Below are 13,377 nucleotides of genomic sequence, written 5' to 3'. Positions count from 1 at the left end.
ACCTCCTTTCGAGCCCATCCACAAGGCCTCTTTGCAACATCTCTCTTGGAAGGCAGCCTTTTTGGTGGCGATTACCTCTGCGCGCAGAGTAAGCGAGATTCAAGCGCTCTGTGCGAAAGAACCATATACTGTTTTTCATCACAATATAGTAGTCCTGAGGGCTCATCCATCTTTCTTGCCTAAAGTCATTTCTGATTTTCATATAAATCAGTCCATTTCCCTCCCTTCGTTTTTTCCAAATCCTACGACCCCAGCCGAGCGGTCACTTCACTCCTTAAGAGAGTGCTCAAGTTCTATTTGGAAATTACCAAAGTGATTATGAAAACGGATCAACTGTTCGTGAACTATGGTTCAATGCGAACAGGTTTTCCAGCGGCCAAGAGGTCCATCGCGAGATGGATTGTCTTGTGCATTAAATTGGCCTATCAGCTTGCAGGCAAGCCTTTGTTGGGGTCTCCCAAAGCGCATTCCCCTAGAGGGAAGGCCGCTACAGTAGCTTTCTTGCACGACATTCCAATGTCAGAGATATGCAAGGCGGCGACATGGAAATCAGTTCATACCTTTACAAGGCATTACTGCCTAGAATCTGATTCCAGGGCCGATACTCAAGTAGGACAAGCCTCTTTGGGGAATCTATTTGGGTAACCTACGGCCTGTACGAGCTTAGTAGTTACTAGGCTTAATATGGTTATTACTGTATTTTTACTCCTTTGCCCGCAGGGAGATGAGGTGAGGCTCGCTATTCTATTCTAATGCTTATGACTATTGATGAGGATCCCCTGGAAGAGAAGGATTAGTTACTTACCTGTAATCCTAGTTCTCTTCCAGGGGTATCCTCATCAAAGTCATAAGCAATCCTCCCGCCTCCCCGGGCAAAGGAAATTCTTTAATAAGGAGATTATTGTTAACCTATCTGTTACTGGGTTTATTTTCAGTCTCCGAAAAGAACAACTGACCTAACTGTCACCCCTAAGGCATGATGGGATACTGGGGGTCATGGGTGCCTTAAAGGCACGGTGTCAGTTTATTGCTATGCAGCTACAGGTTAGCTTTTCAGGCTTTTTAGACTGTGTGTTTGCAATGCAGCCTGGGAGCTTTATATGCTTCCAGTGAGTTATGAGAATTTCTACTGCTTTCTGAGCATTAAAACAGTTTCTAAAACATTTGTTCTGAAAAAAAAAAAAACAGTTTCTAAAACAAACTTTGTGTTGTTTCTCATGTTTCTAATGCTTATTACTCATGTATGGTGGAAATTCTTTACAGCATATTTCAGCTATGTTTTTATTTTGGCTGCTATTGCATGTTTTTATATATATATATATATATATATGTGTGTATATATATATATGTGGGGCACATATAATATAGTGTTTCCGGGGTCCCGCACATGGGCGGGAATATTCTAATGCTTATGACTTTGATGAGGATACCCCTGGAAGAGAACTAGGATTACAGGTAAGTAACTAATCCATCTCATACCTCTACAGTAGCAATTTTTAGATGCCAAGTAAGGAAGTCTTTAGAGGTGTGGCTTGGTCCTGATTCCATTGGGCAGATTTACTAAAATATTAGCTGAATTACATCACATAAGGGTGATAACAGCGCAGTCCTAGATCTACAAGATATGGCGCTGCTGCACACACCTTTGCACCATAGTGCAAAGATATGTGTGTGAGGTCTAGGATAGGTTTTGTACTGGAAAGATAACCTTCCAGTACAGACTACCATGCTTAAACATACTTGTAAGAAATTGGGCTATTGATTGAGCTATGTGAAATCCAAACTCAGGCAACGACGACAAACCTTGTCAGGTGAACCCCAAAAAGTCACTAAATTAACCTGTGCCTAACAATCTAGTAGCTTGGCACACCAGCAGTCCGGCTTAACCTAGACGCAATGAGTACAGTACATATGAAGCACACAAACAGGAATAAAGTGAAAACACAAAAGCAGATAAATCCCAAACAAATGTAGAAAACTAGAGTAAATTTTAATAAAGAAACGATACCAGAACAACAAAGATCCAATCAGTAGAACCGGTGATATTCAGTATTAAAGATTTAAGTGAAAATAACACAGCGCTTAAAAACACAAAGCGATACTCGCTGTCATCTAGTCACAATACCCTGGGGGAAAGTCACAAGTTCAGGCCAACCCTGATGGAGTCCAGGTCAGAGACAGGGAGCAGTTTAGTCCAGCTGAAAGGTTACCTCCTGAGTCTGGCACAAAGAGATCCATTCTCGTTGTAGGAGGCTGCAAGGAGGAGGCTGAACATTGCAGACATTCGTCACTGTAGTGCGAAGAGCCAGTTAGACAACACGGATGGTCGTTGCTGTAGTTTCGGCAGTCATCATGAGCTGTTGTTGCTGTAGCATTAAGTGCAGATCTTGCATTGCCATCCGTCACCGTGGACTTGAAGAGCAGGTCTCACTAGAGGTTTGTGTTGGCGATCGTTGCGGCCGGCAGAGTCTTAGCACAAATTGGCCAATTTGCAGTTGCAAGGACCCCAATGTCAGGATTTTTCTTTTAAAGTACACTTTGATGCCAGCCAAGGGTCTAGAACCTGGGGATACACCTCTTGGGGATTAGGTATTCACTCCAGCAGAGGCCAGCAGGGCAAAGGCCGGTCCATTTTCAGCAAGTCAGCTGGGTAGTTGCAGGGAGTCCTCTGAAGCTTGTTTTGTCCCTGTAACTCACACAGTATGTCAGCCAACTGACCCTTGGAGCCACTTTCGTTGTTGAACAAATACTTGCAACTAGGGGACCTATTACTGCACCACCTGTAGTAGTCACTGGTTCCAGAACATTTGCTGCCCACCTCTAAAGACCAATGGCCAATGGTCCAACATTAGAGGCATTTGATTATAAAAGAGAGGGAACATAAATGCAGAGTATAAAAAAGAAGGTCGTTTGAAAAATAAGGCAAGTAAGTGCTTTGTATTTTGTACCTTTTTAATCTTGTTCTTCGTCAATGCATGCAACAAGCTCCGCCAATGCGTTTTGCCCTAATGCAGGCTTCCTTAGGGTTGCAATTTGCATAGAATACAGGTGTACATTATTCATAAACTTACTAGAATTCCTAGCTTGATCGTTCTACTAGAGTGTTGAACGTGTCATAGCAATACATACAGAGATGATGGAGACAACATATATGATTCTCTGAATACAAAACATAAGAATGGCTCACAAAAAGCAAAATAAAGACTAAAAATACTTGAAAAACATCTTATGTTTTTGACAGTCAGACTCAAGTATGTTGGTTTAGAAACTTAAGGATAGTTTATACAAATATAAATACACAAACTTAGCAAACATTGACGGAAATTAAAAGTAAAATACAAACAGTAAAACACACATGTTTATAACGAAATATCATAATAAACATATACAGTTGACAATATATACAAAAACAACCACATTGGATAAGTACGTTAGGAAATGATAGTAAGAAAACATGAATGGATATGCGCATTAAGAAATTAAAGTAAGAGAAGTACAGATATTATAACCGAGACAAGGAGAGAAAGATAAAATCTTGAAAGAGAGGCACAGTTGTGTATCCTATACAATGTGAAGATTTCGTGGCTATTTGTCCAAACAAAAACAAATTCAGCAAAACAGTAAAAGCAAAATATATGAGGGAATACCACATCAAGGATGTCTGGTCTAATGAGACTTTCAAATATAAAAAAAAGAGTCACTAGAGGACTGTTGGCTCACACCTAAACCAAGTTTAAATAATGTTTATAGTCTGTACATGACATATATTGAGTTGGATGTGGGTGCTAATGGTGGAGGGATAATAGCTACATGAGCGGTCTCTGTGTTGGAACTCTGTTTTCTGGTATATGGTTCATAGAGGCACTTGCACACCACTATCTTTATCCTATGATAGTCATTAACTAAACAATTGTTCAAAAGAGTGAATCAGCCAAGTCTTTTTTTATTCCAAGCATTACTTCCGTAAATAGTACTCCAGCCCAGGCAACACCTCTTTCATCGGGCGGGTGTAACCCAGTGACTTTGTCAGGGTTTGAGCTGTGTACAGCGTAACATGCTTTCATATCTCTAGATGGTATTCAAATAATCGCTTGAACTTTGCTATTAGTATATTGCAGTGGTCCGTGAGAGGAATTGTGTCTTCCTAGCTTGAAGTATGGTATGTGTCTCAGGAACTGAGGTTTTACAGTTACAGTGTTGGGAAACTTAAGAGAAATTAAAACATTTTTCTTTGTCAGCCCCTGCCTCAAGGAGGCAGTATTTTGTGGCACAAACCCCTGTCTAACATTGTAAATAGATAGGGCTATGCATCAAAAACCATAGTTGTTGGCATCGAGATGCCCATTTACCACACTTGGGATGTCTCCTTGACGCAAAGTTATGCAAAGTGTAATTTGCCCCAAGTTTGGTTGATCAGCCAGTGTTAATGCATGTCTGACCCCAAACCTTGTTTGGGTCGGTTGCTGTCAATGTCACATTATAAAATTGCAAAGGTACTACCAGCTATCATGCAGCCCGTCTAACCCATTGCCTCTAAGGCGACGCAGCTATCTGCAGATCTCAATCTTCTTTTTAGTTTTTAATCTTGTGCTAGAGCAGGGTGCACCTCAGGATACTGATAGTGAGGGAAATGGTTTGCTTCCCCATCATTATACTGTTGATGCTTTATACCTTGATTTTTAAAATCCCAGTAGGCTTGATACCTCCACTAGGACAAGAGATCATCTCATCACATGGGCCATCAACGGATGCAAAGTGATTTACGTACATTTGTGATTTGGAGGGCAGCCAAATGACTAGATTTACAACTGCTCTCCATTTAGACTAAAACAAATGTTTTGACAAAACATTTCCAGCCTGGCCTAGCAATAATATCTGAGCCCTTGCTATCATTTATTTTTGCCTTCACGGACACTCTGACTACCTGCTCGAAACTATGTTCTTGACCACCTGTTAGCTGGCAGGTGGCCAGGTAACATAGGCCAGTGCCTAGTGACACATATTTTCTACTCCATAGAGTCTCATCATCCATACTTCTCAACCAATAATGTGAATCCTAAATCATTTCTGACCAATTCCCTTATAAAGAACCCAAATGGATTGATGCCTTTGGCAAATATATGTTTTCTTCTGCCAGCACTTAGATCAGTTAGCGCAGCCTGCCTGTTGCACTGATATAGACATGCCCTTAGGGATATATCCAGTGAGATTTTGCTGGTGGTCGTGGAGGACCTCTTTGGCTCTGACGTTCCATGACAGAAAGGATGGGGCCATGTACTTCATCTGCACAGGCTTCAATACTACAGACTGCATTGACTGGGCCTTGTCCGGCTTTACTACTGGTGGCACACTGTGCGACAAGTTTGTTGCCACCCTCCCCCATGACAACCTCGCCACGGATTCCCTCACTACCACAATTTGATAATGCCCCACAAGTCTCCATAACCACTGTCTGTTAGATACATTTAGTTTTCTAGCGCCACTCATACCAGTTTAAGATGCAAGGTGTAGGAGTCGCATGTCATCCACACTGGTAGGCAGTATAGTTTGAGTCCTTGGTCCTGAAAAGCACAAATTCAAAATTTAAAATGTAACAACATTGTTAGGGGTTTCTTTGATATTAAGGATTGATTTCTACCCAAATGAACCCTTTTTGCAATATCAGGAGAATGAAAGACTGGGCAAATAAACATGCAGCTGTAATATATTCCTTGCAGTTTGCATTCAGCTCTTTGACAACAGGTAATAGCTCACTGCTCTATATTAGGATTTTAACTTTTAAACTGCAAGTAACAAAAGGATCTCTCTGACAAAAGCGATGACTATTGACCTATTTATAGTGTATGTGATCTGAATGGGACACATTCTTTGCAGCAGGCATATTAACTCTCTTCTCTAGGATGAGTCAAAACTTCCTCGACCAGACAAAGCTCCGATCTGTCTCCAGAAAGAACATTAATCACTGGAGTTATCCTGACATTTTTATTGATGCTTGAAAATTGCTGGGACAAGGAACGTGGCATGGGTGCATTTAAAACAAAAATAAAACAAAAAACTTGGCACCCCCACCCCAAGTCAGCACCCAGTGCAGTGGCACTGATCGCACCACCCTAGAGCCGGCCCAGTCAGTACCAGTGTTGTCCTTTGTATACAGGCCTGGATGAGATCAAACAGATTTTCTGGCCATGTACCGGTTTCACTATTGGATATGGGTTCACCTCTTTGGAAAGAAAGCGGACTCTTCTTTGGAATATTTTAAAGATAATAGAATTGCATTGCCTTCCTTGGTGTTGACCTGTGCAAAATGATTCTCTCCCATTCCTCAAGTTCCGAAAATTCTAGAGCTACTCTGCAAGCTGGCATGTAGGGAGAGAGACTGCCATTCCTGACAGTGATGCAGTAGACTGCTCAATCCTTTCAGGCCTACAGATGTGGAACCAGTGAACAGAAAATAAGCCCACTGGAGCACCAGTCCTCCAACTTCTCTTGCCCTGCTAAAAGGGCCAACAGACTGCTTTAGTTTGCCCTCAGCGGCGCATGCATAATACATGGAGGCAGGAGCCAGCACGTTCTCCTAGGTTGGTGATCCATCACATCTGACAGCTGGGTCTTTCAGATTGTCCAAAAAGGCAACTCCATACCTTTTCTCTCCACCCCTGCAAATAGCACTCACATAAGAATAACTTTCAAAAAAAGTATCTGTCTGTCCTGCTTCAGAAAGTATGCCTGTTGCTAGTCAATGGTGCCATAGAAAGAAAACTTGATTTGGAGAAAGGCAGGGGTAGTTAGTCCTGCTGCTTTCTTATCCTGAAAAATGCAGAGGGTCTCCGGCCTATCTTGAACCTCACACTCTTGAATGCCTTCCTGAGGAAGGCCAAATTCAAAATGCTCATATTAGCTAAGATTATTTATTCGCTGGACCCAGGAGAGTAGATGTTGTCCTTGGACTTGAAGGACATGTATTTTCAATTACCTGTCCTGCAGTCCCAAATGCATTACCTATGGTTCAAGGAGGGCCCGGAGCATTTTTAGTTTGGCATGCTTCCCTTCGGCCTCACCAGTGAGCCTTAGGTGATTTTGAGTGTTCATAGTCAGAGGTCAAAGTGCCTATTCCCATACCTCAACAACTGACTGCTAAAGGTGGTCTTGCTGCAATCCATGCTAAACCACTTCTGGACAACATCAGTACTCCTAAAATTATTAGAAGTTTGCCATCAATGAGCCTAAGATCCTGGGCGTGGTGGAGCTCACAGCTCTTCCTCCACCATGACGAGTCTCTGGGACATTTGAGCTATGATCCAATGATTTGAGTTTGATCCAGGTGAAAATGACTCTTTGGCTTCTTAACCGCACACATCCTCCTTGTCATCAATGCCAGGTGGCACATGTGATCCCTGAATTAGAGCTTTAAGCCCTGTTGGGCCAGAATCAAGGCTGTTTTCCTGACACTCTCCGGGTCTCGGAGAAGACCGCCCTCAAGCTGCACTGATTGCTGACTGATACAATCTGTCCCGGGGTAGGCACCTTACCCTCCCCCTCCCAGACCTGACATTGATAACTGATGCATCGCTGGTGGGTTGGGGGGCTTGTCTTGGGGGTGGAGCGATGGAGGGGGATCTCCAGTGGAGAGCCAGCTCCATATTATCCGTACTGTAGCTCCGTTTGTCCCTGAAGACTTTCCTGCTATCAGTCAGGCACAGACTAGTGCAAGTTCTCACAGACTATACTACTGCTATGTAGAACTGGAAAAAGCGCGCAGCGTGAAGTCCTGGGCCCTGTCTCTGGGGGCTCTGCTCTTAAGGAGGAATACCAAAACAACTTCCCAGTTACTATCCACCTTGCAGGGTGTCGGAATTCCAGAGCAGGCCAACTGAGCAGATGTCACCTGCAGATCACAAGTGGCTCCTGCATCCCAAGGTAGAGCAGGGCATCTTCTATCAGTGAGCAGAGCTCTGGCTGGATCTTTTCACCACTGTGAAAAACATGCAGTGTCAACAATGTATGTTGAAGTTTCCACAAGAACAGGGAACGCATTACCGCTACTACCACACTTGACCTGATTTCTGACAAAATAACCTTGTCTAAGTCATCCTAGAAGCTCCGGATTGCGTAAGAAGAGTGCGGAGAAAATTCTCACAATAAGCTTCTGTCCTCTAATCAGGCTGTCCTCCTGTCAGCTGCTATGCAGGTTTCTCAATCCGAACCCATGCAACTTGCACTTCTGTGCCTGGAGGTTGATTGGCAACAATTGACTGCTTTTGATTTGGTGCCCTGAAAGGTGAATGTTCCTTGTGTCCCTATACTCACCACCCTCGATGCTTGCCGCGACTCTAAAACAATCCACCACTCTGCTGCCCACCCTCCCCCTGGGGTCCACTACGCTGTCTCTACCCCGCTTCTCGGCACAACAGGTCCTCCATCTACCTCCAGGCTGGCACAAGCGAAACAATTAACAAATTGGGCTGAATCCCTGGGCCTTTGCGATGCATGGCGAGTCTGCCACCCACACACTAAACAGTTCAGACATACCTCCGCCGCACACCACACGCAGGCGCGCATAGATGCAATTTTCATCCCTTCCACGAACTGCACCATGATCCAAGACGTCCATATACTTCCGAGAGGTATCTCCGATCACTCCCCGCTGCTCCTTAGTACAGGGGCTCCCCCCTTACTCACGCCGAATGTGGCGGTTGAACTCCTGGTTCCTTCAGGACAAGGAATTTAAGAAGGCGGTGGGATTGGAACTGAAGCAATACTTTGTCACCAATGTGGGATCGGTTCCTTCCCCAGGTACCCTGTGGGAGGCGGGCAAGGCCACTATTCGCGGATTTGCCAAAGGCCATGTCCAACGTCAGCAGCAGGCCCAGCTGCTGCAAATCACCTGGCTGGAGGCGCAAGCACTACGCCTTGAGCAATCCCTCATAGTTGATGGCGATGCCGCTCGACAGCGGCACCTCGCGAGCATTCGAGCTGATATTAAGCAGCTCTCGGTGGAAGCCGCCAAGCTCCTGTGGAGATCTTCTGTGGCCAGAGTTTATGGCTGGGGTGATAAAAACAGTACAATCCTTCATAGGCTCGCCACATATCCCAGAGCGAATCGCATTATCCCAGAAATACTGGACCAGGATGGATGGTCCCCGGTGGCTATGGCTGGCGCATTTGCCGCCTTTTACTGTAAACTATATGCCGCACAAACCCCAGTATGATCGCTCTGCGACTTGATGGACGCTGGGGGTGCTCACCTCCCTCAGCTGGACTCTCCTGCCCAGGTCGAACTTGGCGGTTCAATCTCCCACAACGAGGTTAACGAGGCTATTGCTCACACCTCGTCGGGCAGGACCCCTGGCCTAGACGACCTCCCCCAGGAATATTATGCAGCATACCGCGAGGTCTTCATGCCTCGCCTCGCTGACCTGTATGCCGAGGCCATGGAGAAAGGTTACTTCCCGCCCAAGAGGGACATGGCTACCATTGTGGTCCTCCCAAAGTCACAACCGCCATCTCCCCACTGTGTGGACTATCGTCCCGTCTCCCTCACTAATACGGACATTAAACTGTATGCTGCAATTCTTGCCCAGCGGCTGAAGCTCTACCTTACCACGTTGGTCCATCCGGACCAATGTGGATTCTTGCCCCAGCGGGGCACCAGACACTGTTTCCGGAGGCTGCATCTGGCCCTGGCTCAGAGCCAGGTGCTTACCCCCTACTTGGCGCTCCTTCTCATCGATTTTGAAAAAGCGTTCAACTCCGTGGACTGGACGTACCTGGGGGACGTGCTAGCCGCAATGGGTTTCGGCCCTCGCTTCCATCAACTGGTTGGGGTTCTGTACACCCGGCCTCAAGCGTGTGTCTTGGTCAACGTGGTCCTCTCCGATGCCTTCCCCATTCAAAGGGATACGAGACAGGTATGCCCCCTCTCGCCCCTTCTCTTCGCCTTGGCGATGGAGCCTCTAGCGACCTTGATTCGGTCCGAGAGTCTCGTTCGGGGATCGGAATGGCCCATTTCTCACGTGGACAAGATCACACTTTACGCGGGTGATGTCCTGCTGTTTTTGGCGGATCCCACCCAGTCCGGTCCTCGTTGTCTCCAGATCCTGCTCTCCTTCGGACAAACGTCCGGACTCCGAATCAATTCTAGTAAGTCGGTCCTGGTCCCGTTACTTCTCTCCAGGGAGTGCTATGACTGGCAGTCCACGATCCCGCTTAGGCATCAGTCTTTTAAATATCTTGGGATCTGGGTTGCTCTCCTCCGGAACTGAGAGGGTCCCTCAAAGTCAACCCGCTCTTGAAGAAAGCTAAGGTGGATCTCCACAGATGGCAGACACTACCCCTGAACCCCCCGGGGAGGGCCACCTTCTTTAAAATTATGATTCTTCCCAGATTTCTTTACAGTTTCCAAAACACCCCCTTCTGTTTTCCACAGGCGTGTTTTCGGGAGCTAGACACTATGCCTACTAAATTCCTCTGGGGGTGGGAGAGCCCGGCTGGCGTTAAATACCTTCCGGATTCCATCATTCGACGGGGGCATGAGGATGAATATACATGACTGGTTCAACGGGGGATGATCTGAGCCTTCAGGCTTGAATTAAGTGAGCTCGGCCTGCCCAAAATCCAGTCCTTAATGTACTGAGAATCCATCCCATCCACCGTGCCTGAAGTCACGTGCTCTGCGCTCTTAGCCTGGCGGGCTGCCCTGCGACATACCCTGTGGACACACAAACTCACCCAACATACACCTCTATGGCATGGTACATGGCTCAAGGAGGTCAGTGGGTTACAGGGGTTCCGAATGTGGGATCTTATAGAAATTTCTCAGCTCGGCGATGTGTGGGCGAGCGGCCACATACGCTCTTTAAGGACCTCCAGTCCAGATACTCCCTGCACCCTTAACAATTTTATAAGTACCTACAACTGCGACATGCCCTCCAAGTACACATATCGGTCGATACCAGGATCCCTGAATACAGTTCCCCAGACGTACAGACAATGCTAGGCGACCTGCGGAAAGGGGGTGTCTCTCGCATCTACCAGACACTGATCAATAACACCCGACCTCACTAGACGTGGCCAGTGGGAGGAGTGGGTAGGTCCTGTGGATGAGGAAGATTGGTTCAATGCCCTCATGTCACCCAAGTTGGTCACGCATCCGCTAAACTGCGCTTGATCCAACTATACTACTTACATGCTGCCTACTTAACCCCGAAGCGCCTCCACCGAGCCGGATTTTGTTCATCTGCCTTGTGTAAAAGATGCGGTCATGACCCGGCCGACTTTTTCCACATGGTGTGGGCGTGCCCCCGACTAGCCAAGTTCTGGGGTGAGATCGAAAGTGAGCTGACTGAGGTCCTGGGGTAGGAGGTTCGCCATAATCCACGATACTCCCTTCTCGGGATTACAGATGGACTGGACGGGTCCAGGAGCGAGAAATTATTTTTCAATAAAGCTATGGTCGTGGCGAAGCGGGACATAGCTGCCTCATGGAAACTTCCCACACCACCAGGTTCTGAGAAATGGACAAAGGGGGTGGATTGGTGCACGGCACAAGAAAAACCCATGTATGAGGCACGGGGTGTCTTAAGAAATACCGGAGGGTATGGGGCAAATGGCTGGGTGCCGTGGAGAAGCCTGAACTTTGTATATGATACCTGTATTCAATGCTACAGTGTGGGGTTTAAGGGCAAAGTCTTTGCTTTTTCAATTGTCTTTGCGTCATTATTTTTGCTATCCAAGGTCGTTCTGCTGGTGCTTGTTCTTTGTAAAAACAGAATTACTTATCAAAAAAAAAGTGAATGTTATCCTCACCTTGAGACATCCTTCCATGAAATCCATCTGTGCTGTGCACTGGGATAAGTTTGTAGCCTGATGTGGTGCCCGGGACACCGACACCTTACAGGCCATGCTGTCAGACATCATTTTGTTTGTTTTGTCTTTAGCCCAGCAAGGCTTGGCAGTGGACACTGTCAAATGTTATTTACAAGCCCTTCCGGTCATTCTACATTTGCTGGATGAAACATCCTTGTTTAAATCAGCTGTTGTGAATGAGTTTTATCAAAGTTTTGACACACCTTCCCTGCGAAATCATTTGTGATGCCACAGCAGTACCGTACCTTGTTCTTAACATTCATCATGTGTTTGCCCGACGAGTATGGTGCTGAGCATTCAAATGGCTTTCGCCAAGAGTTATGACTTTCTTTCATGTTGAGCAGTCGATCACTCTACCAGCGTTCTTTGCTCCCTCAGTTGGGGGGCTTTAAGCTTTTACATTAATTGACCAAGGACCATTGAGTACACAATAAACGTTTTGTGGGGGTTTCTGGAACAAAGAAAGGAAAGACTGTGCAGAAGAGGACCCTGTTGAGATACAGTATCCTCTGTATTAAGATCTTCTACGCTCTGACGAAGAAGCAGCCCTTGGATGGTCTGAGAGCTCATTCCCTCAGGGCTAAGGCTACATTGAAGCGCGGAGTGCCTGTCCTTGATAGCTGCCAGGCTGCGACATGGGAATCTGTGCTTACATTTATGAAGCACTACTGCCTGGACAGGCAGGTCTGGCAGGAAGGACACTTTACTCACTCAGTTCCGCAAGACTTTTGGTCTCTGCCCACACAACAGATCTTCCACTTTATGGTATCTATTCTAAGATCATGGGGAACCTGCAATAGAACTCATAAAAACAAGTGTAAGGTGACTTAGTGTTAACTATCGTGTAAATGGTGACAACAAATAACCTGGGTAGCACACCCTGATCCATTAAAAACATACATCGATCAAGTGGTGGGCGTTATCCCAACGCTTTAGGAAACAATTGTTAAGGTTAACCCCATATCGTAAATGGGAATACCACACACTCCCACTAGGAGTCATTGCCCCATCTCACACAATATCAGGTCACTGTACCCTTTAGCAAGTTTCAGAGATCCACCCATCACTGCTCGGGAGAAAAGGTAGACAGATAACTATGTACTTAATCTTACCGAGTTAATGGAGTTCAACACTCTAACTAGCCGGGGAGTGAAAACAACTCCCTGTAGTCAAACTCTGTAAGACACATTCAATTAGATTAAAATATACATCACACAACCAATCTATATTGGTGCTGGTCATGTGGCTATACTTCATATCAGCATAATAATCTTGTATCGTGATCGTAGTAATGCAATAAACAGAGCACCTCGGATAAGCCCATTAAGAGCGGTGTGAGAACGGCCATAGAAAACAGGACAATCTCATCTCTGTCTGCCCCCTCAAGACTGCACTTACTACTTCAAGATGAGTTTGTTGTTTCCCCATTGGGACCGGGACAATCTCGTCACTGGCTGCCCTCTCCAAATTGCACTTACTGCATCAAGGTGAGCTGTTTGCCCCCAACCGATC

General features: G+C 46.0%; 1 protein-coding gene across 4 annotated transcripts in view; it reads left to right on the top strand.

The window, feature by feature from the left end:
• Positions 1–13,377, top strand: part of LGALS8 (galectin 8) — a 426,674-nt gene that overhangs the window by 383,526 nt on the left and 29,771 nt on the right. The window lies entirely within an intron of this gene.

Source organism: Lissotriton helveticus, chromosome 6, assembly GCF_964261635.1.
Source record: "Lissotriton helveticus chromosome 6, aLisHel1.1, whole genome shotgun sequence".
Classification (NCBI taxonomy): Eukaryota; Metazoa; Chordata; class Amphibia; order Caudata; family Salamandridae; genus Lissotriton; species Lissotriton helveticus.
Note: the sequence above shows the minus strand (reverse complement) of the source record. Positions and strands in the feature narration are given on the sequence as shown.